Genomic DNA, 8706 nt, shown 5'->3' on the forward strand with positions numbered 1-8706 from the left:
GAGTAATTACTGCTCTTATAAACAAAGAGATAACTGGAGGCTACAATCTAATAACTCTACAGAAAGTTATCTATTCCACTTCACTGGGTGATATCTTTATGGGGATTCTTTATATCATGTAACTTGATATGGAAATAAAAAGGTGACAGTAGCAGACCTTGTTAGGTCTCTGACTTTCATGATAGGAAGTTTGGGTGATATCTGTTTAGTGAAGGACCCTGAAATGTATATATAACCTGAAAAAATCTGGATCCTTAAGCAATGGAGTACAAGCCACGGGCATGAAAATCTCATATTTTTGTTTGTTTCTGAAAGATAACCACTGTGGCTGTGGAATATGGTTTTAAGGGCAGATAGGGAATTCTAATAGACTACAATATTGAAATAACGCTTGAAAGAGATGAACTGGAGCCCAAACTGAATTTCCCAGGTGGCACTAGTGGTAAAGAACCCACCTTCCAGTGCAGGAAAAATAAGAGACATGATTTCAATCCCTGGGTCGGGAAGATCCCCTGGAAGAAGGCATGGCAACCCACTCCAGTATTCTTGCCTGGAGAATCCCCATGGCCAGAGGAGCCTGGTAGGCTGGCTATAGTCCACAGGGTTGCAAAGAGTCAGATACTACTGAAGCAAATTAGTATGCACACATGGATGCCGAATTATTTGTCTATTATACCTCAATAAATTTGATAGAAATCCTTAAAAAAAAAAAAAAAACTGGATCATCAGTATTGGAAGCCAAGAATTCCATTTAAGTTAGGACCCATCAGACCTCTTGGGAATAAAACAGAAGATGATCTTTTGAATGACAGTAGGTTCCTGTACACAGAGAGAGATAAAGAATCTTGTCACAGGGAGCCCGCAGCACTCTGTGATGACCTAGAGGGGTGAGATGGGAGAGGAGAGGGAAGCTCAACAGGGAGGGGATATATATGTGTCTTTTAATTTAATTCCTGCAGTCACTGTCCGCAGTGATTTTGGAGCCCAAGAAAAGAAAATCTGTCACCACTTCCACTTTTCCCCCATCTATTTGCTATGACATGATGGGACCAGATGTCATGATCTTAGTTTTTTGAATGTGGAGTTTTAAGCCAGCTTTTTCACTCTCCTCTTTCACCCATAGGCTATAAACACCTTGCATTTTTACGTCTTGTACATTTCAACTAAGCTTTTTTTTTTTTCATTTCACATGTATCTTTATCAGTTGTAACATGTCTTAGAATATTCTACTTCAAGTTGTACAGAATTAGTTTTCTCAACTTCTTTGAAAATATTCTCTTCTGTAGCTGTTCCACACAGACTACTCATAGGGCCTAATACTTCAAGCACTTCAAACTTAGTCTCCCCAAATAAACAAGCAGCATTGATAACATCTGTCAACTCATCAAGAACCAAGGAAAACCACTCAAAATCATTTGCTTGTTTTTAATTGACTACTGGAGTTACTTCCACTATCCTCAACTCTGAACAACTGTTCTCACCAAAAGGCTAATAGTTTTAAACAAGTTTATTTTTTCTAGACACATTTCTGTAGCTACTGCAATCAAACATGATTGAATTAGCCCATCAGCAGCAAATGGCTTTCGTTACTTGGCTAAGAAATAAACCACTTGGCAACTTTGGTGGCAGCCCTATTTTCATTTTTTATGTTTGTGAAAAAATTCTGTTATGATGAGAAACTCTACTTTAAATGCTTCAATTTTTCTGACCATTGCTTTCCTGTGAGTTGGGAATATTGTGATGAGTGTTTAGTCTGGAAATAATGTCTTATGTTTTATTTTTTTTAGCACAGTTTTAGTGCCAGTGTGCAATAAATACAATATTTTGCTATCCACTATAGACTGTATTGTGTTGCACCAAATTCATATGTTGTGTCTCTAACTTTTATTGTGACTGTATTTGGAGATTGGGCTTTTAGGAGGCAATTAAGGTTAGAGGAGTTTATAAAGGTGAGATCCTAATCCTATCATACTGTTGGCCTTCTCAGAAGAAGAATAGAGAGGAAGAACTTTTCTCTTCACACGCCTATGTAGAGGAAGGGCCATGTGAAGACATAGTAAGTAGGCAGCCATCTGCAACCCAAGGAAAGAACTTGCCCCAGACACCGACTTGACTGGCACCTTGATCTTGGGCTTCCCAACCTCTGGAGAAGTAAGACATTAATTTTTTGTTGTTTAAGTGACAAATTTTATGGTGTTTTGTTAATGGCAGCCCAAGCTGACTAATACACCATCTACCTAGACAACTCCAGTGTGCCTTAAGAGCGTAAAAGTCAAAGATCACTTTCCTTTCCTTGTTTTGACACAAATATGTACTGAAAATCTTTTTTAAAAAGGTGCAGGATGAAGATAGGCATAACACTTTGAGTTCTGTAGAGTTATAAATGTATCACTATGATTTACAGGAATTATAGCGCACTAAACAACAATGTTCTAAAAGGTCTTGTAGGTCTTCATAGATCTGTTCAACTTCAGCTTCTTCAGCGTTACTGGTTGGGGCATAGACTTGGATTACCGTTATACTGAATGGTTTGTCTTGGAAACAAGCAGAGATCATTCTGTCGCTTTTGAGATTGCATCCAAGTAGTGCATTTCAGACTCTTTTGTTGACTATGATGGCTCCTCCATTTCTTCTATGGGATTCCTGCCCACAGTAGTAGATATAATGGTCATCTGAATTAAATTCACCCATTCCAGTCCATCTTAGTTTGCTGATTCCTAGAATGTCGACATTCACTCTTGCCATCTTCTGTTTGACCACTTCCAATTTGCCTTGATTCATGGACCTGACATTCCAGGTTCTTATGCAATATTGCTCTTTACGACATCGGACTTTGCTTTTATCACCAGTCACATCCATAACTGGGTGTTGTTTTTGCCTTGGCTCCATCCCTTCATTCTTTCTGGAGTTATTTCTCCACTGATCTCCAGTAGCATATTGGGCACCTACTGACCTGGGGAGTTCATCTTTCAGTATCCTATCTTTTTGCCTTTTCATACTGTTTATGGGGTTCTCAAGTCAAGAATACTGAAGTGGTTTGCCATTCCCTTCTCCAGTGGACCACACTCTGTCAGACCTCTCCACCATGACCTGTCCATTTTGGGTGGCCCCACACAGCATGGCTTAGTTTCATTGAGTTAGACAAGCTGTGGTCCATGTGATCAGATTGGCTAGTTGTCTGTGACTGTGGTTTCAGTCTGTCTGCCCTCTGATGTCCTCTCTCAGCACCTACCATGTTACTTGGGTTTCTCTTACCTTGGACGTGGGGTACCTGTTCATGGCTGCTCCAGCAAAATGTAGCTACTGCTCCTTACCTTGGATGTGGGGTAGCTCCTCTCAGCGATGACAATCGTGTGATCACTCACCTAGAGCCAAACATCCTGGAATGTGAAGTCAAGTGGGTCTTAGGAAGTATCACTACGAACAAAGCTAGAGGAGGTGATGGAATTCCAGTTGACCTATTTCAAATCCTAAAAGATGATGTTATGAAAGTGCTGCACTCAATATGCCAGCAAATTTGGAAAACTCAGCAGTGGCCACAGGACTGGAAAAGGTAAGTTTACATTCCAATCCCAAAGAAAGGCAATGCCAAAGAATGCTCAAACTACCGCAAAATTGCACTCATCTCACATGCTAGTAAAGTAATGCTAAAAATTCTCCAAGTCAGGCTACGGTAATACATGAACTGTGAACTTCCAGATGTTCAAGCTGGTTTTAGAAAAGGCAGAGGAACCAGAGATCAAATTACCAACATTTGCTGGATCATCAAAAAAGCGAGAGAGTTCCAGAAAAACATCTACTTCAGCTTTATTGACTATGCCAAAGCCTTTGACTGTGTGGATCACAATAAACTGTGGAAAATTCTGAAAGAGATGGGAATACCAGACCACCTGACCTGCCTCTTGAGAAGCCTGTATGCAGGTCAGGAAGCAACAGTTAGAACTGGACTTGGAACAACAGACTGGTTCCAAAAAGGAAAAAGAGTATGTCAAAGCTGTATATCGTCACCCTGCTTATTTAACTTATATGCAGAGTACATCATGAGAAATGCTGGACTGGAAGAAGCACAAGCTGGAATCAAGATTGCCAGGAGAAATGTCAATAACCTCAGATATGCAGATGACACCACCCTTATGGCAGAAAGTGAAGAGGAACTAAAAAGCCTCTTGATGAAAGTGAATAAAGAGAGTGAAAAAGTTGGCTTAAAGCTCAACAGTCAGAAAACTAAGATCATGACATCTGGTCCCATCACTTCATGGCAAATAGATGGGGAAATAGTGGAAACAGTGGCTTACTTTAGTTTTTGGGCTCCAAAATCACGCAGATGGTGACTGCAGCCATGAAATTAAAAGATGCTTACTCCTTGGAAGGAAATTTATGACCAATGTAGACAACATATTCAAAAGCAGAGACATCTTTTTTCCAACAAAGTTCCATCTAGTCAAGGCTATGGTTTATCCATTAGTCATATATGGATATGAGTGTTAGACTTATAAAGAAAGCTGAGCACCGAAGAATCAATGCTTTTGAACTGTGTTGTTGGAGAAGACTCTTGAGAGTCCCTTGGAATGCAAGGAAATCCAACCAGTCCATCCTAAAGGAAATAGTCCTGGGTTTCCTTTGGAAGGACTGATGTTGAAGCTGCAACTCCAATACTTTGGCCACCTGATGAGAAGAGCTGACTCATTTGAAAAGACCCTGATGCCGGGAAAGATTGAAGGCAGGAGGAGAAGGGGATGACAGAGGATGAGATGGCTAGATGGCATCACCAACTCAATGGACATGAGTTTGAGTAAACTCCAGGTGTTGGTGATGGACAGGGAGGCCTGGAGTGCTGCAGTTCATGGGGTCGCAAAGAGTCTGACATGACTGGGCGACTGAACTGATCCTGAAACAACAATGTGCATGGATGAGATAACCACATTTGAATTTTGTTGCAAGTACTCAGCTCTGCTGTTACAGTTTGAAAGCAACCAGAGACAATGCACAAATGAGTGAGAATGTCTGTGGTCGAGCAAAATTTTATTTATGGGCATTGAAATTTAAATTTCAAATTTTTTACATGTCAGGAAGTATTTTTTTTCCAACCGCTTGAAAATATCGAGTTGCCAGTCCAGGTTTGAAGCACGATACTGGATGCTTGGGGCTAGTGCACTGGGACGACCCAGAGGGATGGTATGGGGAAGGAGGAGGGAGGAGGGTTCAGGATGGGGAACACATGTATACCTGTGGCAGATTCATTTTGATATTTGGCAAAACTAATACAATTATGTAAAGTTTAAAAATAAAATAAAATTAAAAAAAAATAAAAACCCACCATTCAGAAAGCTAAAAAAAAAAAAAAAAACCTTACGAGAAGAAAACATAAGATAAAAGGTTATGACATTGGAGTTGACAATGTTGACAATGTTTTCTTGGATATGACACCAAAAGTGCAGGCAGCAAAAAAAAAAAAATAAACATATATATATAAAGAGAGAGAGACAAGTGGGACTACTAAACTACAAACTAAAAAAATTTCTGTGCATCAAAGGACAATCAACAGGGTGAAACAGCATCCTACGGAATGGGAGAAAATATTTGCAAATCATATCTGATAACGGGTGAATATCCAGAATATGTAGAGGATGTCAACAACTCAGTAACAACAATACAACCTGATTAAAAAATAGGCAGCAGATTTGAGTAGACATTTCTCCAAAGATGATATACAAATGGCCAACAAGCATGAGAAAAGATGTATATCACTAATCATTAGATAAATGCAAGTCAAAACCACAGTGAAATATCACCTCACACATATTAGTATAGCTATTATTTTTTAAAAAATGGAGAAGGAAATGGCAACCCACTCCAGTATTCTTGCCTTGAGAATCCTATGGACAGAGGAGCCTGGCGGCCTATGGTCCATGGGGTTGCAAAGAGTCAGTCATGACTGAAGTGACTTAGCACGCATTATTAAAAAAAAAAAAAGGAAATAAAAGTGACCAGGATGTGAAGAAATTGCAATCCTTGTGCATTACTGATAAAATGTAAAGTGTTGAAACTACCATGGAAAACAGTATGGTGGTTCCTCAACAAAATTAAATATAGAATTACCATATGATCTAGCAAACCCACATCTGGATATATCTCCCCCAAACTTGAAAGTAGGGTCTTGAAACACACCCATGTTCATAGCAGTATTATTCACATTATTCAAGTATTGGAAGCAACCCAAATGTCCATGGATGAATGAATGGAATAAAGAAAATTTGGTGTATACATACAATGGAATATTATTAACCTTTTAAAAAGGAAATCTTGTCACATGCTATCCATGGATGAGAATTGAGGACAGTATGCTAAGTGAAATAAGACAGTCAAAAAAAGACAGTTAATGATTCTACTTATGAGGTATATGGGCTTCCCAGGTGGCTCAGTGGTAAAGAACCCACCTACCACTAAAAAACAGAGGAGACACAGGTTCAATCCCTGATCCACAAAGATCCCCTGGAGAAGGAAATGGCAACTCACTCCAGTATTCTTGCCTGGAGAATCCCATGGACAGAGGAGCCTGGCGGGATACAGTCCACAAAGGTCACAGAGTCAGAACTGAGCACTGAGCATCCTATGAGTTATATAGTCAAATTCATACAAAGTAGAATGGCGGTTACTAGGAGCTGAGTGGAAGGGGAAATGGAGAGTTGTTTAATGAGTACAGAGTTCTGTTTTTCAAGACGAAAGGGTTCTAGACATCTGTTACACAGCAATATGAATATACTCAACACTACTGGACACATTTGAAATCAGTTAAGATGGTAAATTTTATGTCAGATTTTTTTTTTTAAACCACAATCAAAAGAAAACATTCTTGGATTGTGTGCCATATAAAAACACATTAAGCCAGACATAGTCAACAAGTTGTAGTTTGCTGATGCTTCCTCTTTGGCCCAGTCCCAGGAAAGTTCTCCCAGGTTCCATGTCTAATGGAACTCTATAAGAAGCACATACCTTTGGAAAACCTAAGAAAACACATGCAATACCAATAGACAAAAGACTCTTTCCTCTTAGAAAAGTTGATAGTACAGTGACGGAAAGATTAGCAGAATTGGGATTGGAGGTATTAAGAAAAGACTGGATAATGGACGGGAGAGTGGTGTGGGTAACATTGCAGAGTAGGATATGTGAATAGTGAGGAATTTGAGAGCTCATTTGAGGAAGAAGAGGCAGTGTGGACATTGACAATCTATTGCTCACCTTATCTCCTGGATGGTGGGTGTATCTTAGGTGAGCAAAAGTTAATCCATTCATTCACTGTGTAATCTTAGGCAAGTCAATAGTTAACTAAGTTGCTCAGTCGTGTTTGACTCTTTGCGACCCCGTGGACTGTAGCCCACCAGGCTCCTCCATCCATGGGATTCTCCAGGCAAGAATACTGGAGTGGGTTGCCATTTCCTTCTCCAAGGGATCTTCCTGACCCAGGGATTGAACCCAGGTCTCCCACAATGCAGGCAGATGCTTTAACCTCTGAGCCACCAGGGAAAACCCCTTGCCTTATCTGTGAAAGAGAAGGGTTGGACAAGATCCCTAGTGCCCTTCCCAACTCTAAAAACCATGAAACTCACTAAGCTGGTAAAGTGCCAAGGACTTTATCCCTTCATTTGAACAGCTTTAAGAACAGGAGACCTTCTATATTTACTATTGGGTAGATATTTATTTGTTTACCCTAGTAAGTTGGGGTGACAAACTAATTACAGTCTCCAGAATCCTAACTACTTCCACAGCTGGGCCTTCTCTTGATACCTCAAGCTCTCCTTCCCCTGAGAATCCAAGGAACTAGTGCAAACAGGGAAGGGAATTGGAAGCCGCTGGTGACTCCAGTCTTAGTCCTATAGCAGTTATCTCCTCCCATTAAAAATCTCTGAAGTCAATTTCAGTTCTTTAACAAGAATGGTTGGGGAACAGGTTGTAAATCTCTGTTCATTTTGAAAAATCCTCATTATGCTTGACAGTCTTGTCAAAAACAACAACAGCAACATTGTTTTAGCTTTTTAAAATTTCCTTTCTTCCTTAATCAGTGACTACTCAGGGAAAATCAGGAGTTCAAAGGGAGGCATAAACAGAGCTTCCTCCTTCCAGTTGTTCATCAGGCACTGTTTTCCAAAAAGGAAGAGGCCTTCTCACTCTTGGTCTCTAGGGTGTTTGGGGCGGGAGGGTCTTTATTAGTCTGGTTACTCCAGTAGCTGTCTCATTTGCTTTCCAATTTGCAGCTGTCCGGTGATATGTTTATTTGAATCTCAGCTGCAGAACTGACTTGCCTTTGTTTCTGGTCCGAGGAGGCTCTAGTCAGAACAGGAAAGTTTAGCCACATTGTTCAAGTTAAACACAGTGCAATGGGAAAACATGAACTGCAAGACTCTGGGATCAGGTTAGACTTTTCAAAGTCCCCTTTTCTTCATGTTCTGTTTTTGTTTACTTCTGGCACTAGTTGTCATGTTAACCTCATGTTTACTCAGAAACTTTTGGGGGGTGATTTAATTATGATATTTTGTCCAAGAAAAAGGAAATTAAAAACCCTTTGGTTCCTTTGTGTGTTCATTACCAAGTTATAGTTAGGGCTTTAAAAATAATAATAAATTATTGCTGCTGCTGCTAAGTCGCTTCAGTCGTGTCTGACTCTGTGCGACCCCATAGATGGAAGCCCACTAGGCTCCTCTGTCCCTG

Source organism: Bos taurus, chromosome X (assembly GCF_002263795.3).
Source record: "Bos taurus isolate L1 Dominette 01449 registration number 42190680 breed Hereford chromosome X, ARS-UCD2.0, whole genome shotgun sequence".
NCBI classification, from domain to species: domain Eukaryota; kingdom Metazoa; phylum Chordata; class Mammalia; order Artiodactyla; family Bovidae; genus Bos; species Bos taurus.